Raw genomic sequence first — 11900 nt, 5'->3', positions numbered from 1 at the left:
GGGGTCAGAAAGATGGCCCGGGGGGTTGGGGATTTAGCTCAGTGGTAGAGCGCTTGCCTAGCAAGCGCAAGGCCCTGGGTTCGGTCCCCAGCTCCGAAAAAAAGAAAAGAAAAAAAAAAGAAAAAAAAAAGAAAAAAACAAAAAAAAAGAAAGAAAGATGGCCCGGTGAGTAAAAACGCTTGCTGTTGAGCCTCATGACCTGTGCTCACCCTCTGGAACCCAGTTGGTGGAAGGAGACCAAAAAAAAAAAAAAATCAATCAACCAAAAAACGAAATGAAACTTTTTGGTAGATGATTTAGTGGATAAAGTGTTTGCCATGCAAGCATGAAGAACTAGATTCAGATCCCCATGGAAACACCAGGCAGAGGTAGGGACTGCTTTCCCCTGGCCTATACTTAAACACACATGCATATATGTACACGGGTACACAGGAACATACGTACGTGCACAAATGACACCTATACATATAAGAAAACAAGAAGACCCAAAACAAAGCCAGCTGGTCCTGGTGGCGCATGCCTGTGTTCCTAGGTACCCAGGAGGCTAAGGCAGGAAGATCATGAATGAGACAAAATAAAAAGGAAAGGAAAGACATGACCAAGGCTGGAGCGATGGCTCAGAGGTTAAGAGCACTGACTGCTCTTCCAGAGGTCCTGAGTTCAATTCCCAGCAACCACACGGTGACTCGCTTAACCAGGAAAGACATGACTCCTCCTAGGTATGGTGGAGGAGAGCTTTTATTGTAGATATGTGGGAGAGCACAGTCAGATGCAGACACATTGAGAGTGTCCAGAATGGTCCTGACCCTGAACCAGAAAGAGGGGGGAGGGGAAGGGAGAAAGGGGAACCAAGTACAGCAGCCAGGAAGCCAAAGGTACAAAAGGAGGTGGGTAATCAAAATGTTTGGATTGTTTAGGGAAGAGTCTCAGGGGGAAGGGCAGCCCAGTCCCTGGGTTGGAGAGTTCAGGGTAGAGGGTGGTGTGTTAGCCATAATTGGTAACTGAGGAAAGCTGGGAGAACCTGGAGGTCAGATCTGCTTTGATATGTTAAATAAGCACCTTAGCTACTTATCCTGGGTTTGAAATGTGAATTTAAGGCCTGCCTGGGCAACTAAGTGAGATCCTGTCTCAAAAATAAATCATGAAAAAGAAGGCTTGGTTGTAGTGGTACATGCCTTTAATCTCAGCCCTCAGGAGACAGAGGCAGGCATGTCTCTATGGATTCTAGACCAACCAGGTCTATAAATCGATTTCCAGGACAGCCAGAGCTCTGTCACACTCAGGAGACAGAGGCAGGCATGTCTCTATGGGTTCTAGGCCAACCAGGTCTATAAATCGATTTCCAGGACAGCCAGAGCTCTGTCATACACAGAAACCCTGTCTTGAAAAAAAAAAAAACCAAACCAAAAAAGAAAAAAAAAAGAAACTTGGGACATGGCTTGGTGATATAGCATTTGCAGAGCATACCAAACCACAAACACCTGGGTTCAGTTACACACTCAAACATTCATACACAACACACACACACACACACACACACACACACACACACACACACGAGCCAATAAATAACACGCTGCTCTCCATGTCTTTCCAGAAAGTAGCAGAAAAAGATAGAGACATTCTAATGGAAACGTGGTTTTTATTTATATATGTCATATATTATTATTATTATCTTATATGCATACACATGCAAATTATATAAATTATACATTTATGTTCACATATATGTCACACAGAGTTATATATTATTCATGTTTAAATGTTATTTATGTGTTTAAATATATGATCATTGTGTTTGTGTATATATAATTTAGAGATTGGCCCAGGAGGCCCGATACCTGACTAACCAGGGTTTGAGAAAGGGAAAAGATAAACGGAGGAAGGGAAATAGGTGGAAGTTCACATCCCAGATGACGGCTCTCCCAGCCCCCTTTGCCCTGCTTAGCTCCAGAACCGTTAATAGCCAGTGTCCAGAGGCGGGAAATTAGAGGGCTCTTTCCTGGAGGAGGAACTGATTTAAGATAACTAAATTTGCCTTAATCTTACTGACCACAGTTTTAATTACTAAGAGCTTCTAATGCTCAATTTTTGTGGCACACTCTGATATCCCACTCTGTAAAATCTGTCGGCATTTTAGAGGTTTTGGTTCTACTCTGTTTATTGTCTTTTCATTATGTACAAATCTCACCTCACCTCATATGTGTGTATTGTCTGCATGTATGTCTGTGTACCACTTGCATGCCTGGTGCCCACGGAGGCCAGAGAGGATGTATGATTCACTCGAACCAGAGTTGCCAACAATTGTGAGCAGCCACGTGGGGACTGGGAAGGGAACCCAGGTTCTTTGCAAGATCAGTGAGGACTTTGAACTGCTGAGTCCTCTCTCAGCCACTCTGTTAACTCTTTTTCCTTTCTCTCTTTCTTTCTTTCTTTCTTTCTTTCTTTTTTTTTTTTTGAGACAGATTCTTTTTCTTTTTTTTTTTTTTTTTGGTTCTTTTTTTTTCCGGAGCTGGGGACCGAACCCAGGGCCTTGCGCTTCCTAGGTAAGCGCTCTACCACTGAGCTAAATCCCCAGCCCCCTTGAGACAGATTCTTATTACACAGCTCTGACTGCTTTGGAACTCAGTATATACACCAGACCAAGCTAGTTCAAACTCACAGAATGCCCTACCTTCAGAATGCTGGGATTAAAGACAGGTGCTGGAACACCAGCCCTCTATTAACATGTTTAGATGTAATATATTTGTGTATGTATATAAAACTGTACACAGACACACAGACACATACCACACATATACATATACCACACACATCACATACACACCACACATACACACCACACACACACACATACACATCACACCCACCACACACAAACACACACACATACACACATCACACCCATCACACACAAACACACACACATACACACATCACACCCACCACACACACACACGCACATACACACACCCAACACACATACATACACATCACATCCATCACACACACACACACAAACATACATATCACACCCACCACACACACACATCACATACACACACATCACATACACACCGCACACACACACACACCACACACACATATACATCACATCCACCACACACACCACACATACACATATACATCACACCCACCACACATACACATACACACATCACATACACACACACCACACCCACATCACACCCACCACACATACACACCACACACACACACATACTCTTCACACACACTACACATACCATACACACATCTCACACACACACCATAGACACAGACACACACATCACACCCACCACACATACACACATCTCACACACACACACACCACATACACAGACACACATATCACACACTCCAATCTCTGACTCGTCTCTGCTTTTTCCAAGTTACTTGCTAATAGCACAGAACTCTGACCTCTGTCTTTCCTGAGTGTTCATCACCCTCACATTTATTTAAAGCGAGGCTCTACAGAGGGGACAGGGAAGTCTGTGGGAACCAGGCAACCTTAGAGGCTAGTAGGTGTCACATTGGTGTGTGCCCTGGTCTCTTTCATACTGCTGTCATTAAACACCCTGACAAGAGGCCACCTTAAGGGAGAGAGCTTATTCCATGGCTCAGGACTCCTGGTCCCCTGACATTTGGGGAAGTCAAGGCAGCAGCTTAAAAGCAGCTAGTTATACCCACTGGAGAGCTGAACGCCTACATTCAAGGTGTGTCTTCCCCTCTCAGTTGAACCAATTAAGAAAGTCCCTCAAGGGCATGCCACAGGCCAACCATATCTAGGCAGTTGCTCCTTGAGAAGCCCTTCCTGGTGGCTGTAGATGGTGTCAAGCTGATAATTAACAGCAGCCAGGAAAGGGTGATCAGGAAGCAGCTGCTGTTTTCACTGAGGGAAGCATACATGCTAATATTTTTAGTAACTCTCTGTAAGGACATAATCATTGAGAAGTACTATATAGCACAGTTCCTTTGGAATTCCAGAGGAAAGTCCCACAAGGAATGTTATGAAATCTCAGATGTGATAAAAGGATTGAAAAACAGAGAGTCAGAGAGAGACAGCCAAGAGGTATGTGCGAAGGGGTGGGGATGGTGGGGGAGGGGGTGGACCTTCAGTCAGGGTGGAAAGTGAATGAATACAAAAGAAAAACGAAAGCAATGACTTAAAACTCCTCTGTGAGGGGTTGGGGATTTAGCTCAGTGGTAGAGCGCTTGCCTAGGAAGCGCAAGGCCCTGGGTTCGGTCCCCAGGTCCCCAGCTCCGGAACTCCTCTGTGAAATACTTAAACCTGAAGGCAGTGGGAAATTCTTTTCTGCAATAGTCTGCAGAGAGCACGTGAATGAGAAGAGGAAGGCTGCCACTGCTTCTGGGTGTATTGGCAAAGGTTTATTGTAGACAGGTGGGAGAGCATAGCCAGAGGCAGGGACATCTGGGACAGGCCAGGGTGAAACTGTCCCTGAGTAGAGCCATGTGAGGCAAGGCGAGAGCCAGGAGAGTAGGGGTTGGGGAAAAGGGCCCAATAATCACAATGGCTGGATTATATAGGGAAGGGCAACTGGGGGTGGTGGGGTGGGGGAACAGCTGAAGCCTTGGGCTGGAGAAGGGGTGGGTAGGGGGTGGGGTGTGCCAGCCAGCTCTAGGTTAGCCATTTGTCCCAGGTTGGAGACTAACATTGCCCTTTTCCTAGAATGTACTGAGATTCTCCTTCCAGAGTAAGGACAGGATAAAGACGTTTTCAGATGTCAAGGTCTCAGAGCAGTGCCCCCCTTTGAAGACCTTTTGTTAAGATTTAAGTGTGTGTGTGTGTGTGTGTGTGTGTGTGTGTGTGTGTGTGTGTGTGTGCCCGTGCGTGCGCTTGTAGATTCTCATGGCTGCTCAAGAGGGTGTCAGACCTCGTGCAGCTTAAGTTACAGGCACATTCGGGAAACCCAGGTTGTAGTGCTGGAAATCAAGTTTGGATCCTCTGTGTAAGCAGAGCCTTACACTTTTCACCCCTACCTAAGGATTCTGGGAACCAAACATGTCCTGCTAGAGCAGTCAGTCCTCTTCATTACGGAGCTCCTGTAGGCCCGGAGTTGAAATCTTTACTTCCTGGAAGTGTTCATTCTAGGTTTGAAACTCTGTACGGTTTCGAAATACACCGGTGTTCTCTGGCCATGGCTACCAGGTGCTGGTTTCCAGAACAGCCGTGCAACATATCTCCTAGTGTTTAATGAGATCAGAACTTTTTTTTTAAACAATTATTTATTATATATAAGTACACTGTAGCTGTCTTCAGACACACCAGGAGAGGGCATGGATCTCATTACAGATGGTTGTGAGCCATCATGTGGTTGCTGGGAATTGAACTCAGGACCTCTGGAAGAGCAGTCAGTGCTCTTAACCACTGAGCCATCTCTCCAGCCGGAGATCAGAATTTAAAGGCTGGAGGTACTGTGGTTAAGAGCATTCCCTTTTCTTCCAAAGTTCCCCACCTATGTTATGTTCCAGAACCCAGACTGACCAGATCATAATTGCCTGCAACTCCAACCTCAGGAGATCTGGTTCATTCTCCGAAGGCACTGAGAACCTGTGCATAAACACCCAAACACAGATAACTAGGAAAGAAAATAAATGAAACTTATTAACAATACCAGGAGTTGGTTGCCTGTAGGGAGTGGCTAAAGATGGTGCTGACATCCGGTGATCGTTGGTGATAAACACCTACAATGCACATGTGTTGACATTTCTCCAGCAGTTATCAGACTAGAGTGATATTTATGCTAATAAGGTATTTCATACTCCACCAATCCCCAGAGGACAAGTTTACAGTCACAGCCTGTCTTGTATATAAGGCTGGTGCCTTTGTTCCTCAGGGTCCCCGTATCAACAATTAGGTGTTCCTACAATAAAGGCTGTTGAAAAAAATCCAACAGTGTTGCGTCTTCCTTACTGGTCAGGGTGGGCGCTACAGCTGCCGACACCCAAATATAATTTTAAATTTCTATTACTATTATTTTTTATTGTCATCATCATTATATGTGCATGTGCACATGTGAATGCAAGAATGTGTATGACAAAGCAGGTATGTGGAGATCATGGGACAGCAGTCGGGAGTCAGTTCTCTCATTGTACTATGTGTTTCAGAGACTGAAACGTGGTTGTCAGGCTGGCCTGGCAAATGCCTTTACCTGCCAAGCCGTCTTGCTGATTTTTTTTTTAATATTTATTTATTTATTATGTGTAAGTACACTGTGGCTGTCTTCAGACACATCAGAAGAGGGCATCAGATCTCATTACAGATGGTTGTGAACCACCATGTGGTTGCTGGGAATTGAACTCAGGAACTCTGGAAGAGCAGTCAGTGCTCTTAACCACTAAACCATCTCTCCAGCCATCTTGCTGATCTTAATGAATTAATTTTATCATACACATATTTAATTTTTTTTGTTATTGTTTTGTGTTCTGATACAGGGTCTCTCTGTGTAGCTTGGCTGGCCTAGAAGTCACTATGTAAGTCAGGTTGGTCTTGGGCTGGAGAGATGGCTCAGCGGTTAAGAGCACCCGACTACTCTTCCAGAGGTCCTGAGTTCAATTCCCAGCAACCACATGGTGGCTCACAACCATCTGTAAAGAGATCCGATGCCCTCTTCTGGTGTATTTGAAGACAGCTACAGTGTACTGTATATATAATAAATGAATAAATCTTAAAAAAAAAAAAAAAGTCAGGTTGGTCTTGAACTTACAGAGATCTGCCTACCTCTGCCTCCTGAATGCTGGGATTAAAGGCGTGCACCGTGCCTGGTTGTATACTTAGTTCTTTAAACATTTTTTTTTTTGGTTCTTTTTTTCGGAGCTGGGGACCGAACCCAGGGCCTTGCGCTTCCTAGGTAAGCGCTCTACCACTGAGCTAAATCCCCAACCCCACGTTCTTTAAACATTTTTATTACATTTACTTATTTTGTGTGTATGTCTGAACACGTGCATGCCGTGACATGGGTGCGGTAGACAGAGGACAATTTGTAGCATTCACTTTTCTCCTTCCACTGTGCAGGTCCAGGGACTGAACTCAGGGTGACAGGGCTGGCTTTAGGTACCTTGACACACTAAGCCATGTCACTGCTCCATACAAATGTAGCTGAAGACAAGGTCTCATATAACCCAGGCTAACTTCAAACTTGCTGCATACCAACCGGAAGCCTTGAATTTCTGATCTCCACTTTGAGAGTGCTGAGAGATTTGTGCCATGCTTTACTTAGATGATGATGATGATGATGATGATGGTGGTGGTGGTGATGATGATGATGTTGGTGGTTATGATGGTGGTGGTGATGATGATGATGTTGGTGGTTATGATGGTGGTAGTGGTGGTGGTAATGGTGATGATGTTGGTGGTTATGATGGTGGTGGTGGTGATGATGATGATGTTGGTGGTTATGATGGTGGTAGTGGTGGTGGTAATGGTGATGATGTTGGTGGTTATGATGGTGGTGGTGGTGATGATGATGATGTTGGTGGTTATGATGGTGGTGGTGGTGATGATGATGATGTTGGTGGTTATGATGGTGGTAGTGGTGGTGATGGTGATGATGTTGGTGGTTATGATGGTGGTGGTGGTGATGATGATGTTGGTTATGATGGTGGTTATGATGGTGGTAGTGGTGGTGGTGATGGTGATGATGTTGGTGGTTATGATGGTGGTAGTGGTGGTGGTGGTGGTGATGATGATGATGTTGGTGGTTATGATGGTGGTAGTGGTGATGATGATGATGTTGGTGGTTATGATGGTGGTGGTGGTGGTGGTGGTGATGATGATGATGTTGGTGGTTATGATGGTGGTGGTGATGGTGATGATGATGGTGATGGCGATGATTTTGTTTTTCCAGATAGGGTTTCTCTGTGTAGCCCTGGCTGTCCTGGAACTCTTAGAACAGGCAGTCCTCGAACTCACAGAGATTTGCCTTCCTCTACCTCCCAAGCACTAGGACTAAAGGCATGCGCCACCAAGGAAAGTCCAACATGCCTTGTTTTTTTAAATATTATTTTTAAAAATATAGCCTTGCTTTTTAGCCCATGCTGGCTTCAGATTCTTGAACTCAAGATTCTGCTGGCCCAGTAGGCCAGGCTGGGATGTTTGTTTTTCTGCTTTTTTTTTTTTCTAAGATTTACTTATTATCTATAAGTACACTGTAGCTGTCTTCAGACACACCAGAAGAGGGCATCAGATCTCATTACAGATAGTTGTGAGCCACCCTGTGATTGCTGGGATTTGAACTTGCCACTGTTTCATTGGGTAGCCCCACCTGGCCTCTGACCATTCACCTCCCTGCCTCACTCAGCTTCAGTGCTGGGAGTGTGGCTGTGGGAAGAGCTGCTGAGACAACATCCAGGATGAGCAAACCCTTGAGAGGAATTGCCCACTAGATAGAGTGCAAGTCCTTTACCCTGTGTGTGGTAAGATCCACCAGACTGTCTCCGATACAGAGCACCTTCACCATGTGCAAACCTGCTGTTATCTTGTTCTTGAACATTTTGTCACAACAGAAGGAAACCTTGAATCCATTAAGGAGTTTCAAGTCTGGCTGGGGTGGAATCTTTTCCTTGGTGTGTCCACAGTCTCCCCAGGAGAAGTCAGACAAAGTGGCTCAGATTGGTATCAAACTAGGAATCCTCCTACCTCTAAGATTATTAGTGTGGGTCAGCACCCTGGGCTTTAAATAACATCCTAGTTGTGTGGGGTGGGTTGTGAAGTTCTACAAACGGAAGCCAGAGGCTGGAGAGATGGCTCAGTGGTTAAGAGCACTGGCTGTTCTTCCAGGGGTCCTGAGTTCAATTCCCAGCAACCACATGGTGGCTCACAACCATCTGTAATGGGGTCTGATGCTCTCTTCTGGTGTGCCTTACACTCAGCTCCAGCGTGTGTGTGTGTGTGTGTGTGTGTGTGTGTGTGTGTGTGTGTGTGTGTGTGTGTTCCAGCTTGTGTGCTTGCATTTCTGCATGAGCAACCTTAGGTATTGTTACTCCTGAGTAACAACTTGGTTTGTTTCTATTTTTATAATTTATGAATTTTCCTCTTCTTAAAACTTTGCTCCCATACAGAGGGCAGAGCGTGAAAAGGTTAGGGTTTGGATTTAAGGGGGTGTCTCTTCTTTTCGCTCTCCAGTGCCGAGGGAGTGACCATTCTGGACGCAGAGAGGCCACGGTAGCTCGTGCTGTCCTTCTGCAGGACCAGGAAGGGGAGGTCAGGTGCCTTCCAGAGCTTGAGACCCAGCGACCCCCGCTCAGGAGGCTTTTTCCTTCACCATGGCCGAACTGATCCAAAAGAAGGGAGAGGTAGAGAAATATCAACAGCTGCAGAAGGACTTGAGTAAATCCATGTCAGGGAGGCAGAAGCTTGAATCCCAGCTAACGGAAAATAACATCGTGAAGGAGGAACTGGCCTTGCTGGATGGATCCAACGTGGTCTTTAAGCTTCTGGGACCCGTGCTTGTCAAACAGGAGCTGGGGGAGGCTCGGGCCACAGTGGGGAATAGGCTAGACTACATCACAGTGGAAATTAAGCGCTACGAATCGCAGCTTCGGGACCTCGAAAGGCAATCAGAGCAACAGAGGGGAAACCCTTGCTCAGTTGCAGCAGGAGTTCCAGCGAGCCCAGAACGCAAAGGCTCCTGGGAAAGCCTGACCCCGTGGGAGGGGGAGGGGGCTGGGGAGGGAGGAATGAGGCTAACCCTGAGTCAATAAAATGTAAACAGAACCAAAAAAAAAAAAAAAAAAAAAACTTTGCTCCCTTTTTCCCTCCCTTACTTTGTTTTCTTCTTTCTTATTTATTTATTTACTTACTTATTTTTTAAGTAGGATCTCACTATGCAGCGCTAACTGTCCTGGAATTCACTCTGTAGATCAGGCTGGTCTCGAACCCACAGAGATCTGCTTGCCTCTGCCTCCCAAGTGCTGGGATCAAAGGTGTGCACTGCTCCCCACCCCAGTTATTTATTTTCAAGAGAAGAAAACTTTATTAGTAACTGATTTCAACAAGTGTGAACAGCCTGGAACATCAGGCAAGGGAGGGGAGGTCTACAGTTTTCCCTCTCTACCACAGCAGAAGTAAGACCTTGAAGAAAGGACTAGTTCCTGTCCATACAGCGGGGAGCGCAGGGACCAGCACACTAAGGGACAGCTGCTGAGGGTGAAGGATGGAGGTAGCCAAAGGCTAGGCCAGAGAGAAGGCCATAGGAGTGCAGAATCCAACCCCTTTGGGTGATGTCACCAGGGGATTCTGCAGACAGGACATCAGCACAGTAGAGAATGGCAACCTGAGGCCACTCATCTGCTTAGTGTTCTCCAAGGGGGCAAGGCAGATGAAGAATCCTGGCCTTTTACGTGGCGCCAGGGATGATCAAACTCATGCCCTCACGCAGGCGTGGCAGGTACTTCACTGGCTTCCCAACTCCAGCTCTTGGTTCCTACCTAAAAGTTCTCCAACCTAGCCTGTCACCTCTGATGAGGAATCTTGTAGCCATTTCTACAAAGTTGAAGTGAATCATCATAAGGGTTCATATTTTAAATTGTTCAAAGGAAGAAGGCTGGATGAGATGGCTCCCAGCTTCAGAAGATTCCATGCCTTCTGGCCTCTGGATATGTGTGTGTGTGTGTGTGTGTGTGTGTGTGTGTGTGTGTGTGTATAACATACACAGATACATGACTATACCTAAATGAAAATATAATTAATCTTTTTTTAAAGATTTATTTATTTATTTAATGTATACAAGTACACCGTAGCTGTCTTCAGACACACCAGACCTCATTACAGATGGTTGTGAGCCACCATGTGGTTGCTGGGAATTGAACTCAGGACCTCTGGAAGAGCAGTTGGAGCTCTTAACCGCTGAGCCATTTCCCCAGCCCCCAAATATAATTAATCTTAAAGAAAAATAAACAACCAAATGACATATCCATGTGTGTGTGAATGCTTGTGAGTGCGTGTGCATGAATGTGTGTGTTGGTGTATGTGCCCATGCATGTGTATGTACATATGTGTGTTTGTGTGTACACACGTGTATGTATGTGTGCATGTTTGTGTGCCTGCATGCATGCCTCTGTGTGTGTGTGTGTGTGTGTGTGTGTGTGTGTGTGCCTGTGTGACTGGGGATTGGACTTAGGGCCTCACATATACTCAGACCTACATCCCCAGTTGCTTTTTCACTTTTCATTTTGAGACAGTGTCTCCCAAAATTATCCATGCTAGATTTAAGCTCACTTTGTAGCATGGGTAGGTATTGAACTTGTGATGCTTCTGCCTCAGACTCTCAAGTAGCTGGAATTACAGGCTTGCATCACCAAGCCTGGAGACTCTCTCTCTCTCTCTCTCTCTCTCTCTCTCTCTCTCTCTCTCTCTCATAGTAGTAAATTTGAATATGTTTAACTGTATCATAGGCTTATTTTCAAAAATATTCTTATCGATATACCACCGTCAATTCGTTTATTATAATCACAGTGATTCCCTTTTCCTTGGGACGAGGGTCATCTTGTCCTTTGGAACACTGTCAGGCAACAGCCCATGCCACGAGTTGCTGCCCCTTTCTCTTCTAATGATCACAGCTCATTTTATTCTTCAAGTAGTCTTCTCTTCTATAATTAGCATGCTTATTATGCAGTGTATTCAAATGTTAATGCGCACAATGTACTGACGATATTGTGAGAGTCATTTTGCTCAGGAGCTAAAATTATGTTGCCATCCTGCCTGATGCTAGGGGCTCGGTGCTTGAAACCTGTTTCCACACGCAAGGAGCCAAGACTGTTTAATGAGCACGCTGAGCTGGAAGGAGAAGTGTCTGACAATGTAGCACCTGTAAACTAAACGAGGTCAACAAGTAAAGAGGCCTGCTGGCTTGGAAGGA

At 45.4% G+C, this 11900-nt stretch overlaps 1 pseudogene; it reads left to right on the top strand.

Annotated features, from left to right (window-relative positions):
- Positions 1-9291: 9291 nt before the first annotated feature.
- Pfdn6-ps1 (prefoldin subunit 6, pseudogene 1) lies at positions 9292-9700 on the top strand (annotated as a pseudogene).
- The last annotated feature ends 2200 nt before the right edge of the window (positions 9701-11900 follow it).

This window comes from Rattus norvegicus, chromosome 5, assembly GCF_021556685.1.
Source record: "Rattus norvegicus strain SHRSP/BbbUtx chromosome 5, alternate assembly SHRSP_T2T, whole genome shotgun sequence".
Lineage (NCBI taxonomy): Eukaryota > Metazoa > Chordata > Mammalia > Rodentia > Muridae > Rattus > Rattus norvegicus.
Note: the sequence above shows the minus strand (reverse complement) of the source record. Positions and strands in the feature narration are given on the sequence as shown.